The following is a 13,535-nucleotide window of genomic DNA, read 5'->3' as shown; positions in this document are numbered from 1 at the left end:
AGAAAGACTTTTGAATGCTGTGCTGAAAATGAGCAAAGGTTCTACACAGTCCTGGGGCCCCGTAACCCAGACTTCGCAATTAACAGTAATTTATTGTCCAACTTGAAGAGCAGAGCTTGCAGCAGCAAACTGGGTAATTAAGTTGCTTCCAAGGTGTTTCATCAGTCTCCTGAAAATTTCAGAGTAAATGGTTCTCTCCAAGCCCTTTTCCAAGGAGCTGAAAGAACAAGCCAATTCTGTCAGATTGGGGGAACTCATTTTCTCAGGATCTTTTACAACACCTGCAGCATGAGCTTCTGCTTGTGGACAAGGGCTCCACACTGGAGCAGTTTGGACACTGTGTGTTTAACCCTAACTTAAGCCTGACTTTGCTACTAAAACATGGAGTTGCAAACTATTGTTCAGCACATTGGTTTTTTTACCTGGAGGCTTGGAAGGCTTTGATCTTGAAAAGACTGCAGGGATCTGTGAAAAGGCAAATTACAAAGTCCTGTGCTCAGAAATTAAATTATTTTTCTGATTTTATTGCCTTTGAAGTTATGTTTTTAAGGGTTCTGCTACCTCCAAATCTTCTATAATGACTAGCTCTACAATTTTTAAATAGTACATAAAATACCAGATTTAATTTTCTGGCATGGTGAGCTTTTCAAAAGCTTTTCTGACATGAAGTTCAGTTCTTTTTAAACTAAAGAAATATCTGAACCCAAAATTAAGCTTTAGTTAAAACTCATATGTGTCAGTGTGTGTAATTAGAAGCTTAGATCTCAGCAGTGTCTTTTCAACTGAATTTTGTGTGAATTTAATATCTTCTATCATGTGCAGGAAAGTTGTTTTTATGACTCATGTTTCTTGTGTAGATTATGAATGCCAAATAAATACAGTCTTTGTTCTTCTGATATAGCCCTAATCATGATGTAGTACAGCATTACTAGTACCCTGCAGACAAAAAAAAAAAAAAAGAAAAAAGTTAAGTTGATTATAATTATACTTTTCAATTTCTGCTTAGGCATGACTTTCTTTTCACTACTCAAAATTGAGTATAGAAGCTGAAATTAATTCATCCATGTGTAAGATAAATAGACAGCTCTACTTAACAATGATATTCTCGGTTTTCTCTCAGTTTGCCATCCTATTTAGCTGCCCAAACAGCTGCACAAAACATAACGTAAATGTGATGTCTGTAGTAGGAGAAAATATAAACCGTATCCACCACAAGCTGCTCAAATATGCTCGATGAATGTGGTCTAGGCAAAAATGGACGGAATATTTAATATGCATCTGTCTTCCTAAAAAGTAAAAACCCACCTTTCCACCTCACCCTGCTGATGCCTGGGAATTCCTGCTGAGAGAAAGGAGAGGGATGAGGATGAAACAGGCATGGTGCCAAGCTGGTAGATGGATGAGTTCTACCAGTGGCACTGGAGCGGCTATTTATTTTACTTTTTATTTAAATGCTGGTAAGAACTTAACCTGGAGTGAATAAGTAGAGAACACCAGACAGAAGCCCTTTTCAGGACTGTGTCAGCTGAAGGGCAGAGGGAGTCCAGACAGAAACCAGTGAACTGAACCACTGTGGTGGGAATGAGCAGCTTTGGGCTCAGTCACTGCTTGTGGGATTCTGTTTAATCATCTCAGAGGTCCCTGTTCTGCTCACTTATATTTCTAAATTCCTACCCTCTTTGTGTTTGTTGTCTTCTGGACCTTTATTTCTCCAAATTATAAGAATGTCTAATGCACATTTGACAGAGGATTTGTAAAAAAAAAATTTGATGTGCATGCTGTCCAAGTAGACAGCAAAATGCCCCCTTCATTTTTTTGCCTGAGAATTCTCTGGGCTCTTATAACACTGAAGCCTTGATCCCCTTAAGTTAAATTGACATTGAGAAGAAATAAATACTTTAAAAACTCTAGGAAAATGGTTAAGTAATAAGTTCTTAAAAAGTATTAGCAGAGGATAATCTAAAAAATAAATGAGTTTATGAGAAAGGCCAAAACTGTGACTTCTTAGAAATTAAACAACAAAGAAATTATTTTCATAGCACTGAAAACAGAAGATAAACACTGGAAGTGGAGTTGAACCAAAGTTCCCTATCCTTCATAACTGGAGACGCAGCAAGTAAAGAAATTAAAGAAGGAGAAAAACAATCTCTGATAAAAGCCAAGACCAATCTGCTGATCCCCTCTCATATTTTACTTGGCAAACCATAACAAATCCTGAGCATAATAATGAAGATGTTATTCATAGCGTATCTCACACCCTAAGAATATGTGAAGGGCACAATTGGCCTCCTTAAGGGATGACATAGACAAATTGAAAGCTTTGGTACTTGAAGCGTTCCTGGCTAGAAGCCTAAGAGCCAAGATCCTGAGTAAAGGAATGCTCTGCCATGGGAAATGTTTCCCTAAGGGGGAAGTTGCTGCCATCCTGGATCACTGATCTGACTGCAAATAGATTTGTCAGTGGAGCTCTGAGCTGATAGTGCATTAGGGATGCTGCTGGGTGGGGTGGAAAGAAGAGCTCTGCTGCTCAGAGACATTTAGGACAATTGTAATCCTCTCTAAATCTCGTTGTTCCCACAACTTCCCTTGAGAAGAAATTCAGAGGGGTCAAGAAAACCTCAATTCTAAATTGGCAAAAATTAAGTGTAATTTTGTAATAACAACTGGCATTATTTCTTTATTTCTTGTTGCTTGTTTGTTCTCTGTTGTACAAATGTGCAATTAAGAATGAAACCAATGCAGTTTTCTGTTTTGTCTTCAAGGTTCTAGGAATAAAAAAATCTGATATTTTTATCTTTTACATGAAACATGCTTAGATTTTATTATTTTTTACCATTAAAGTGAGAAGAAGCTTTTATTTCACATTTCCTCCTACCATATATTTTAAAATGTGTAATGAAAGATCTCTAGAACCCAGATGCTCTGTTTCTGTGTGTCTCTAGAGCCCTGTCTCCTGTGCTGAGCTGGTGCTCTGCTAGCTGGGGGCACGGCAGCACAGGTGACAGAATAAATCTGCCTTTGACTTCTGGACTTAGACAGATCATCTTCTGAGAGTCCTGAGCAGCCAGGATAACACTCAGGGGCAGTTTCCAGCGTGCCTTCCTTCCCACTGATCTCAGACCAGATTGTAGCAAAAATCCTTGCTTCCAATTTAAGAAAATGGCAAAAATACCTGCAGGACAAGGAAAATTACAGCAAGAAGTTCTTTATTGCAGTGCTGGGTGCAATCCTAAGTCACATGGGCCTGGAAAGCACACCCACTGCTTGAAAAACGTGCCTTTTTGTACCCTCTTGGTTACATAAGCTGTTACACATTCAGTAGGTGACAGGTGTTTTACCTTAAAAGGTAATTTCTCAGACTCAGGAGGGGTTGTTACCCTCCCTCCTGATTGATTTTTTATGTACCCCCCCATACATTGTACAGGGGGGTCTATTTGCACACAAAGGCCAACCATGTTGCCAAGAGTACATTTTTATTTTTATACTTTTCCCTATTCCTGGCCACAAAGGTTTCCTGACGTCAGGCTCAGACAGGACCTTCCACCTTACAGCTTTCACGATATGCCTAAAAAAATCTTGGAATTCAATGAAAGAAAAGAAAATCCGGCCCCCTTCTGTTTTCCACTAAATTCATTTTGCTTATAATAAAACTGGATTATTTATTTCTCATAAGATCAAGAAATAACAGCAGAAATGGCAACCTGAATCACACTCCTTATTAAGATCACGTAAAAGCTATGCAGACTGAAAGATATTATTTCAAATAAAGAAAAAGATAAAAAACCCTGTACTCTTCCAGAGCATCCCATTGGAATACATACATCACCACATCACTACCAGAATTTAGGAATACGCACTAAACCTCACAGTCTCTTTAAAGGCTCCAGCATGTGTTGTAATAAGTCTTTAGCAGAGAGGCTGAAATCTGAGAGAGCATGTTATTCTAAAATTTTCATCTCTCTTCTGGAAATAATTGAAATGGCTTCACATCTGATTTGTTCCTCATAAAGTATCCCTTAGGTGACACAGGATAATCCTCCAGATGTAAAATTTTCATACCTGCAGGTTATTTTCTACAGCACATGTAGTAAATACATTTGATGGGAAGCTAAAGCAGTAGATCAAGTTAAAGCAGCTTCATTTCCATCCCAAACCTCTAATGCAAAAGGCAGTGCAGTTTTTTAAATGTTTACATTAGGATCAAGATATGGGGATTTTAAATAACTTTCTTTATGGATGATTTTGACCTGCTACTTTTTCCATTCTGTGGTAAAACGGCTTCAAAAATTACCAACTCCTGTTCTTCAGAAATAAAAAAAAATTACAGCACCATGATTGAAATTTAAAAGGACAATTGTTTAATATTTAGAGGGATTCATGCCAGTGTCATTGCATTATTTTTTATCTTTGCCTTCAAAGACCTTTTGACGTATGTGAAAATTTGCACATCACCATATAATCAGAACATTTGCTCTTTTTATTTCAATTCTTTACATCTGCTGCAAGGTCACATCTTTTACAAGAGATGAACAGTCTGACTTTGTGTCAATGTTGTCTTCTCATTTTGAATTCCTCTAATTCTATGCCCACACCTTTAAATGATAAATGAGAATCTTAACCCAACCCTGTCTATGGTTTAGTCCCTTTTGTACAGCAATTCTCAAGAAAGACAGCTCTCTGTTGGCCAGGTGACTGAAATAGTTTGAAGAAGATAGAGAGAATGATCAGTTTTGCACATTTACATCCTCTCTTCAGCTTCTCCGTAATGGAAGGAAGGTACACGGGGATCACCGTGCTTTCAGGATCCACTCTTTTCACCTGATGAACAGAGGCCAGAATTGTACATGTGATTGATCTCAATTTACATGATAAAATGTGCAGGAGGCGTGCATAATTAGAACATTTCTGTTTTCACCTATTGGAAAGCAGGGAAATGAGTTCCAGTGTCAGGTGTTCCAGATGCAGTTTACTAATGAATTAACAACTCCTTCTGTCTTCATGCCTGATGTACATTTAAAAAGCAAGATTCATTTGAAGTATTTCACTGATGGGTGTTTATAAAAAGACAAAGTAGCTTAAAAAGTTTCAGTTTTCCATTTAGCATCTCCACAAGTATCTCCACAAGTATCTCCACAAGTAAATGGAGTATCAGAGAGCTGAAGACTCTGCACTGGGCCACAGCTGAGCTCAACTCAGCACAACATGCTGTTTGCAATGACAGCCCGCAATGAGCGCTCAGAGAAATCTGTATTATGGGTCAAATTCCCGGTTTCCCCAGTGAAACCTTGTCGAGTGACCACATTTTCCTAAGATGTTGCTGGAAGACTTGGAATATTATCAAGCACTTAAATTAAGGTAATTATGGATCTTAGTAATATAACTTAACTACTATGTAAAGAAGGCTTGTTATCTAATGTGAAGATGTTTTTAGCATGTGGATGGAAATTCGTGTCACTTTAACTGCAGAAAGTACACTCATGGCCACCCTGTGAAGAGTTCTTTTATTTCTGAAAGCAATGGAAAGGGTTGAGGGCAACTTTATCACCTGAAAAAAGTGCAGTGTCACTACAAGGAGAACTTAAAGTCTTCCACCAATTTAAACTTCTAGCATTTCAGCTGACAATGCATAAAACCAAAACAATAAACCAAACATTTTATAATTCCACTAATATTTTCTTAACAGTATTGTTTTCTTCACAGTATCATTTTCATTTTTGAAAGCATTAAATTTTATTTCAAAAACAGTTAGCAATATCAAAACTCAAAATGTCAGGTCTGGCATGCTATTTGAATTTTTCCAGTACTGCTTGTTTTGTTATTTTCCCTTCAAATTGTCTGTAGGTAAGGATGGTGAAGGGAAAACAATGGTTAGAAAAAGGCTCAGAAAATTTTTCAGGGGCGACCACATGATTCCAAAGATCTGCAAAGAAATACCATTTCTACATTTTAAAATACTCATAGCTGTATTGTTTGGATTATTTTTGGAGTTTCACAAGCAAGACACAGACTCATAGTGGATTTGACAGATAATTGTAGACCAAAAAAATGGGGAGACATAATACTGAGTCTGTATTAGAGAAATCCTTGCTGCCAAGCTCTTTGGAGTTCTGAATTCACTGAATTTTTCAATGAATACCATGCACATTTGTAAAAAGTGACAGCAAAATGTCTTTCTCCTAGCAGAACAAAATTATAAAATAATTACACTTTGATCTATATTTTTCAATCATTCAGTGAGAAAGTGGTGTACTTTCAAAAAATCCCAAAATAACAGGAAAAAAAATCCCTTTTTTTAGACACAAATTGTTACAAACTACAGGGGGCTACAAAAATCCAGGATTTTGCAATTGAAGAGAAATGGTAGGTGAGAATCTGTATTCAAGAAATTCTGAATGTTTTTGCACGGATGTGTTTAATTTTAGCCTGTAACACTGTTCCTGAAAATCCTGTAATTCATAGGTATGTGAAGGAACTCATATCTGATCTCAACTCAGTCAGGTTTTCCTTGAGATGCATTTTTACAGAAAGCCCTGATTTCCATTTTACTATGAGTCAGCTGTGCAGGTCATCAGCAGTTTATATGTAGAATGCCTCTGGAAAAACGAGAGAAAAGAATTTCTGAGCAGTGTAACAGATTTCAGTAGAAATTAAAAACTACCATGTCTCATTTATACACTCAAACTGTGCTTTGTCATGTGTAAGCTGGTTTGGTTCTGGTTTGATTTGTTTTTCCTTTCTGTGTGCTTGTGTGTTGGCAGAGGGGAGTATTTTCAAATGTACCATGGTTAAACACTGTACAAATTACTTTTTGTAGCCCTTTGCCATCAATTCCATCAGGATTTGCAAACTTCTTGTTGCAGCGTACTTGTGACTTGTGCAATTTTGTGTGCCAGAGCAAAACCAAACACTATAAATTTAAGAGGACTTCCATTTTCAGTTCTACCTATCTTGACTCAAACCAAGATTTAAACCAATTTTGACCTAGACCAGAGAACTGGTAGTTGTCTATAATAAAAACCTTCTCAAAAATGGACTTTTGTTTGGTTATTTACCAGGTAACTTAATTTGTTCATAGCTCAGGCATACACTAATTGAGAAAAATGGAAGTTTGAGCTATATATTTCACTCTTGAGGCCTTATTGGAGGCACATAGTGAAATAAACAACCAAATTCACAGTGAAACAGCAACCCATTCACGGAAAGCTCTTTGTCTTCAAAACATCGTTTACCTGATCACATGCAATTTAAAAAAAAATTTTAATGAATTTGGGTTAGTTGGATAAGGTCTGTGTGAGATTTAAAATTGCAAAATGTGTCTGATTATCCTGATCCATTATTTAGCAAAATACTCTTTCAAAACACCTGAGAGTAGCACTTCCAAATGGCTAGAGGGATAAACTCCAAGCTACTTGCAGTTATCTGGATCTTTTTAGCCGCCAGTACTGAACAGCTGAGAAGGCAATAGTCAGGAGATGGTGTGTGTGTAAGCCCTGTGTGCTCCCAGCTCAATTTCTGCGGTTCCTGGGAGCAGCTAATGGTAATTTCAGATTTCATACCTGTGTCAGCTATTGGGAATCCCAGAGTTCTCTCCAGGTCAGAACATTTTGGAAAGCAAGACATTTTGATGGACCCTTCCAGCTTCATAACTTTTGGCCTGAGTATATATTTGTAACATTACAAATACATATTTTGTTCTGCTTCTACTGATTTCCATTTCCATGTGCAAAGTAACTTTTAAGCTTCATCGACTACTGTGTTGTCTCAGATTAACACTGTGCTGTTCCCTAAAGAGAGCTTATCCCTAATTTCCTTCAGGCTCATATTTCCTCTAGAGATATTCAAACAAGTACTAAAAGGTCATGTCCCTTTGCCCTTAGTTCCTCAGAGGAATTAAAATTTTGGGAAAGTGCTTTTCAGCTCAAACTGGCAGTCTCACTCAGACATATGGAAAAAGAGAGACTAAAATTAAGTGTACTACACCTCCTTGCCCCCCATGCCATACTTGAAAAATATGGTTTCACCATTTCTTGTAGGGATTAGTGTGTAGTTTACAGATAACTAGAATCAAAACACATGAGATCAAGAAGATACAGAAAGTATCTGAACTGAGATAGCTTAGTCTTAACAAAATAATTTTAAGAAATGAAATGGAATTAAATACATTTATTAAATATATTTATTAAAAAGCATGAATAATCTACAATGTTTTGTTAACAAATGTAAGAGGTACTTTTTTCCATTTTTCTTTTTAAAAAGACTGAATATGTAGCTTAAACAAAGTCTTGCTGAAGGTTTTGGGGTTTTTGTTTTCTGGTTTTTTTGTGTGTTTTGTTTTTATTTTAAAAGTTTATACTGTGAAGAAGAACTGTCTGGCCTGATATTTTAGTCACAATGTAAGATAAGTTGGCCAAGACCAGAAACAGCCCTACAATGTTTAATACATGAAGAGAGGGCTTGGGAAACCAGAGCCATGTTCAGCAATGTTGACTTACAGAGTTTGTTTGTGTTTTCTGAAGCGTTTCTCTTCTGAACAGCTCATAGGGGACATTCTTGCTGCACCACTTCAGTGTCACATGGGTAAACATGGAATGAAGAGAGCTGTAAAAGCCAAGTAGATGATTAAGAGGTGCTCACATACAATAATAATAGAAAATGGTGTACAGCTTGATCCAGGTCAATGTTAGCAGCACAAGAGTCTTCAATTAAGTGCAAAAATATTGGTTCTCAGTGGTCCTTGGAAAACCTTTAGAAAAGATGTAGTCACTGTATGTAGAGGGCAGGTAAAGAATCTGAATTTGGAAATTGAAACAAGAGTTGTTCTGTTCAAGCTCTAAGATGAGCATTAAGTGGATGCATTTCTCATGGGAATGATACAGAAAAACATTTATTATACAGCACATCTAAAAGAGAGTAGAGACTTGAATATTTGCCTCCTGTATATTTGAAAAAATAGATAGAACTAGTGACCTTCTAGGCACAACTCATATTTAATTGTATTCATTGTGGAATAGCTCAACTCAATGCAAAAATGAAAAAACTATTGTAATACCTAAAATGATTTACTGTATAAACCAACCCATTTTCTGCTCAATAAATTGACTTTATTACACAGCTAACTTGTACCAAATTCGTTTTTAAATCGTAAGCATCTTTTAACTGCCAAATAAAGCCCACCTGCCTTTACTTACTATTTGTATTTCTTCATACATAGCACGGGATCATTAAATGCACTTGAAGAAAAGCCATCATCTGTTTCACAGGTGGAGAGAAAGCCAAGAACAGCCTACTCTGTTGCTGTTTATTCTGAAAATATCAGGCTGCTGAACATAGGGGATTTTTTCGGGGAGGAGGAGGGGAAACAGCTTTTTTCTTTGGCAGCTGAATCATAACTGAATCAGGACTCAGTAAAACTTTGTGTCTGTAAGACTAGGCAGTGACTGGCATGGGAGCCCAGAATGAAGGGCTGAAGAAACTCAGTGGTCCACCATGTGTGAAAGAAAAGAGGTGTAATGGATACTTGTGGCACCAACTAAAGATCAGCAGCAGACTGGAAATCACACCAGAGGAAAGGAAACTTTCTCGGAGGAGGAGATGTGACTGAATCCTGTGGTATTTCTGCATTTGCGCTTTCCCAGGGCAGTGGATTCAACAGGGCCAGTTTCCCAAGGATTTGTTCCTTAGTTTTGGCCTTTATGTTCTTTGTAGTTACAGCAGACAATCCTAATATCCAGTCACATCTGGCAACAGCAGCATGAATGAGACAAACTTTGTGAGACGCCTGGACGTACTTCAATATTCCTAGTAAAGAGCAGTGAGAAAAGTCCTCATAATAAAAAGTGATCTTGGTATTCTGACCAGTCACTGGGCTTTAAAACAACAACACATCTTTTTTCCTGAAGGATTATTTTTTTTCCTTGTTTATGAGATCTATATTAAATGGGAAATAAAAATTGTCCATTTTCCTGCTTAAAAAAAAAAAAGAAAAAAAGAAAAGTGTTGTAAAAAAGTTGTTTCCATATCATGATTATGGGTCATGAAACCATTTTGCCTTATGCAAAGAGTTAGAAAATAACTCTGCAAAACCCTGTAGCTGCCCTCTCAGTCTTCGTCCAGTTGCCAGCCAGAGGCTGTGGATGTGACACCACCTCTGCTGAAAGACAGAGACAATGTCATTTCCTCTCCATCTCATCCTTCTTGGGTGTTTGGAATTTCCTGCTTCCCTGTAGGAGTGTAGAAATGAGCAGCATAATGGGGATCAATTCAGAAAATATTTTACCTCTCACTTGTTCCATCATACTGTGATAAATAATTGAGATTTGTGAAACAAATGGATGATTACATCAAAATAAAACAAAAGAATTGTAAAACTTAATTACCCCCCCTATAAAGAAATAAAACAGACCCTTACAAGGTCAAGGGGCCCTAAAACCTCCCTACTATCCTAAGAATAAAATATGGTAGAACTTTAAATCGTTAGGTGCCTGTTTGTCCAAGAATGCATGAATTATGACTGGTTGAAGAGATAACCATTTACCTTTAGCTGTAAGAAAACCCATATACTAAATGCTTAGCAAACAACTGTAAAATGTATATGTATATGATATAATTATTATGCATGAAGTAGCTAAGATAAATGCCAAATGTACACTGTAGTGTGTGTGCAGATTTAGGAAATTTGTCCCCATTTCTGTCACCCAGCCGGCTGCTTGCGTTTACCATATAATAAACTCCTATTCAAAAACTTATAGAAACTCGAGATTTTGTTTATCACAATACCACATGCCAGAGATTAAAGCTTCAGGGTCAAATTATAGGAGAAGCAAGACAACTGCAGAGCCAAACTGAAACTGTGTGTCACAGAGAAAGGGTTGTGGGGCCAACTGGTATTTGTTTCAAATTTGAGAACAAAAAGGTGAGAAATAAGTCAGTTAGAAACATGGGCAAAGGTAATATATAACTACTGTATAAATAAGCAAGAACTAGTAGCTCATAAAAACTTGTTTCTGTCCACCAGGTGCTCAGAGTGCAGCCTGGGTTTAACCATGATGAACCTGCCACCACTCTTGAGAGGCCTGGGTTTGTGACAGCAAGAGCTCTAAACTATAAGAGGAATTGCTTTGGTTGGAGTGAGAATTATGTTTTTCTCTATTTCTATATCCTTGAGGCTATCAAAGCATTATTGTTAAACCACACTGAAGAGTAAATCAGGCTGCCGAGGTGAGCACAAGTTCATTTATGACTGTTTGTGCTCAATGGATTAAGCAACAGGAAACGACAGGATAACCCTGATAACCCTGAATATTTTTTTTTGGTTTTGTCCATGTAATTTTTCTCAGTCTAGACAAGTCTGCTGTTACTGGACTGACTATTTGTCTTATTTTTGTCTGCAATAAGGAGCCGTCTTGGTGATTGTTTTCTCTTGAGCACAGCAGGCTCAATTACGGTTTGAATGGGTATTTATGGGTGCATTTTGCAAAAGAACTGGCACTGTTTTGAAGCTGAAGGAGCATCTTAGGAAGCTTCTGTGAGGCTGTTGAACACCTAATTGCTCTTTGAGTTGATACAGTACTTGGTGAATATCTAGAAGGAGTCCACAGTAAAGAGATTTAGGTAACTGTATTACATAAATCAGACTCATTTCCCGATGTAAATCATCAGAGTTCAATTTCCATACATCTGCCATGATTTATACTAGCTTAGAGCCCAGTCTTGTATTTTCTCAGTCTGACTGGCTTATTATTTTTTAGAAGTGAATTTGTTGTTTGCAGTCCCCTAGAGGTGCAAAAGACCTAGGTTTCAGACTTAATTTCACTGAATATGAACTAAGATCATAGGGAAACAATAAATTTGGAGTATTTTTTTCAGCAGTATTACTACAGAGACAATTTTGTGTTAGCTGTCTGTTCAGAAAGTCTAAACCACATTGCAACTAATGTTTTATACAAGAAAGCATATGAGAAAACACATGGAATGACTTGTCTTTACTTAAACATTTAGACAGGTTGTGAATCTGAATTGCTGTAGCTGTTCTGCAGAGTCTTACAAAGAGACACACCTAATCTGCAAGGGAAGACTGTTGAGTGGAACTGTTCCCTTAGAGGTATTTGGGAGTGATTAATATGGACCAATGTGACACAAATTTTCTTTATTAGGGTCTATGAAGTGGCCTTGGGAGGAATGAAGGTGCTACTGCTGCATTTCAGGAAGGCTGAACTGGCATGGATAGCAAGAAAACCAAGACTCCAGAAGAAATGCAATCCCCAGCATGCCCAGCCATGCACACCACAGACTGGATTTTCCTGAAAACAACCCAGAAGGAACTGGACTGTGCAAATTTCCATGGCAGAGAAAGAGAGCAAAGAACAGAGGATGGGACATTTCCCTTGGATGGCCATCAGCCTCAGACAGAAACAGCCCTATGGGATTATGGGGTACACATGGCGTTTATTGCTGTGGTGGAGCGTTAAAACAGGTCAGTCCATGAGAAAGTCATCTCAGTCTTAATTCCCTCAACTACAGACAAGTGTACAGATGTATCAGGCAAAATTAGGGAGTCAGTTTCAGTATTTCTGCTAAGTATATGAAACTCATACTCCAGACAAAGCAACAGGTGGTGAAAAACACAACATGGGTAAACATGGCATGAAAAACCAACATGGATATATCCTTAAATCCAGACTTTTCCCTTCATCAACTAGGGACTTGCAAAAGGGTTTTAAAATACACCACCTCTGATATGAGGTCTCACTCAGCCAATAAATTTCAAGGAGAACAGCAACAGGAAGAGCTGGGCTGAAGCAGGGTTGATATGCAAGTCTTTGACAGTTTTCTTTCCCAACAGTGCATATGACGAACCTGCTCCACAGATGATAAGGGATTGTTTGACTCTCAGCAGGCATCCTTGATTCCTTGACTGAGACCTCAGAAGCTCTGGTTTTTATGTCTTTATTTAGCCTAAGTGACAAGGGTGTCTTGGTTCAGCCCACAGCATGTCAGCCAAGACAGCAGCTGTCATGGAGACACAAGTGGAGGCATTTCCCAGATGCTCCTCTCAGGGGGACCTTCTGCTTTCTTGGGACTCCCCTGACATTACAACTACCAGCAGGGATGGGAAATCATATCGCAGAGCAAGCTGCATCTCTGCACAGTGGCCAACCCCTTCAGGGACATGTTTCCTTCTTCTCGGTACCCCCAGTGCCTGCAGAGCTCCGGTCCTACCTGTTACCAATGAAATTCATTGACTGAGCTCAAGCTTGACTAGTTTTCTGTCTGTTAATAGCCACATGGGACCTGATTCTCATTTTTCTTCAGTATACCTTCCCTTCCATCTTCAGAGTAAGGATAGACCAGAAATGACAGCTGTCACTCTGTGGCTAATGGATGTTCAGTGTCTGACAGCACTGGGCATAGGGCAGATACTATGAAAACTTCATTCCTGCTAGAGAAGATTTTCTCCATTTTACTGTTTTTCAAGAATGATTATCCTTTTATAGAATTTTTTCACTCTTTCTTCTAATTTTTTCTTTTTTTTTTTT

The sequence above is a fragment of the Lepidothrix coronata genome, unplaced genomic scaffold (assembly GCF_001604755.1).
Source record: "Lepidothrix coronata isolate B3197 unplaced genomic scaffold, Lepidothrix_coronata-1.0 Scaffold314, whole genome shotgun sequence".
Lineage (NCBI taxonomy): Eukaryota > Metazoa > Chordata > Aves > Passeriformes > Pipridae > Lepidothrix > Lepidothrix coronata.
Note: the sequence above shows the minus strand (reverse complement) of the source record.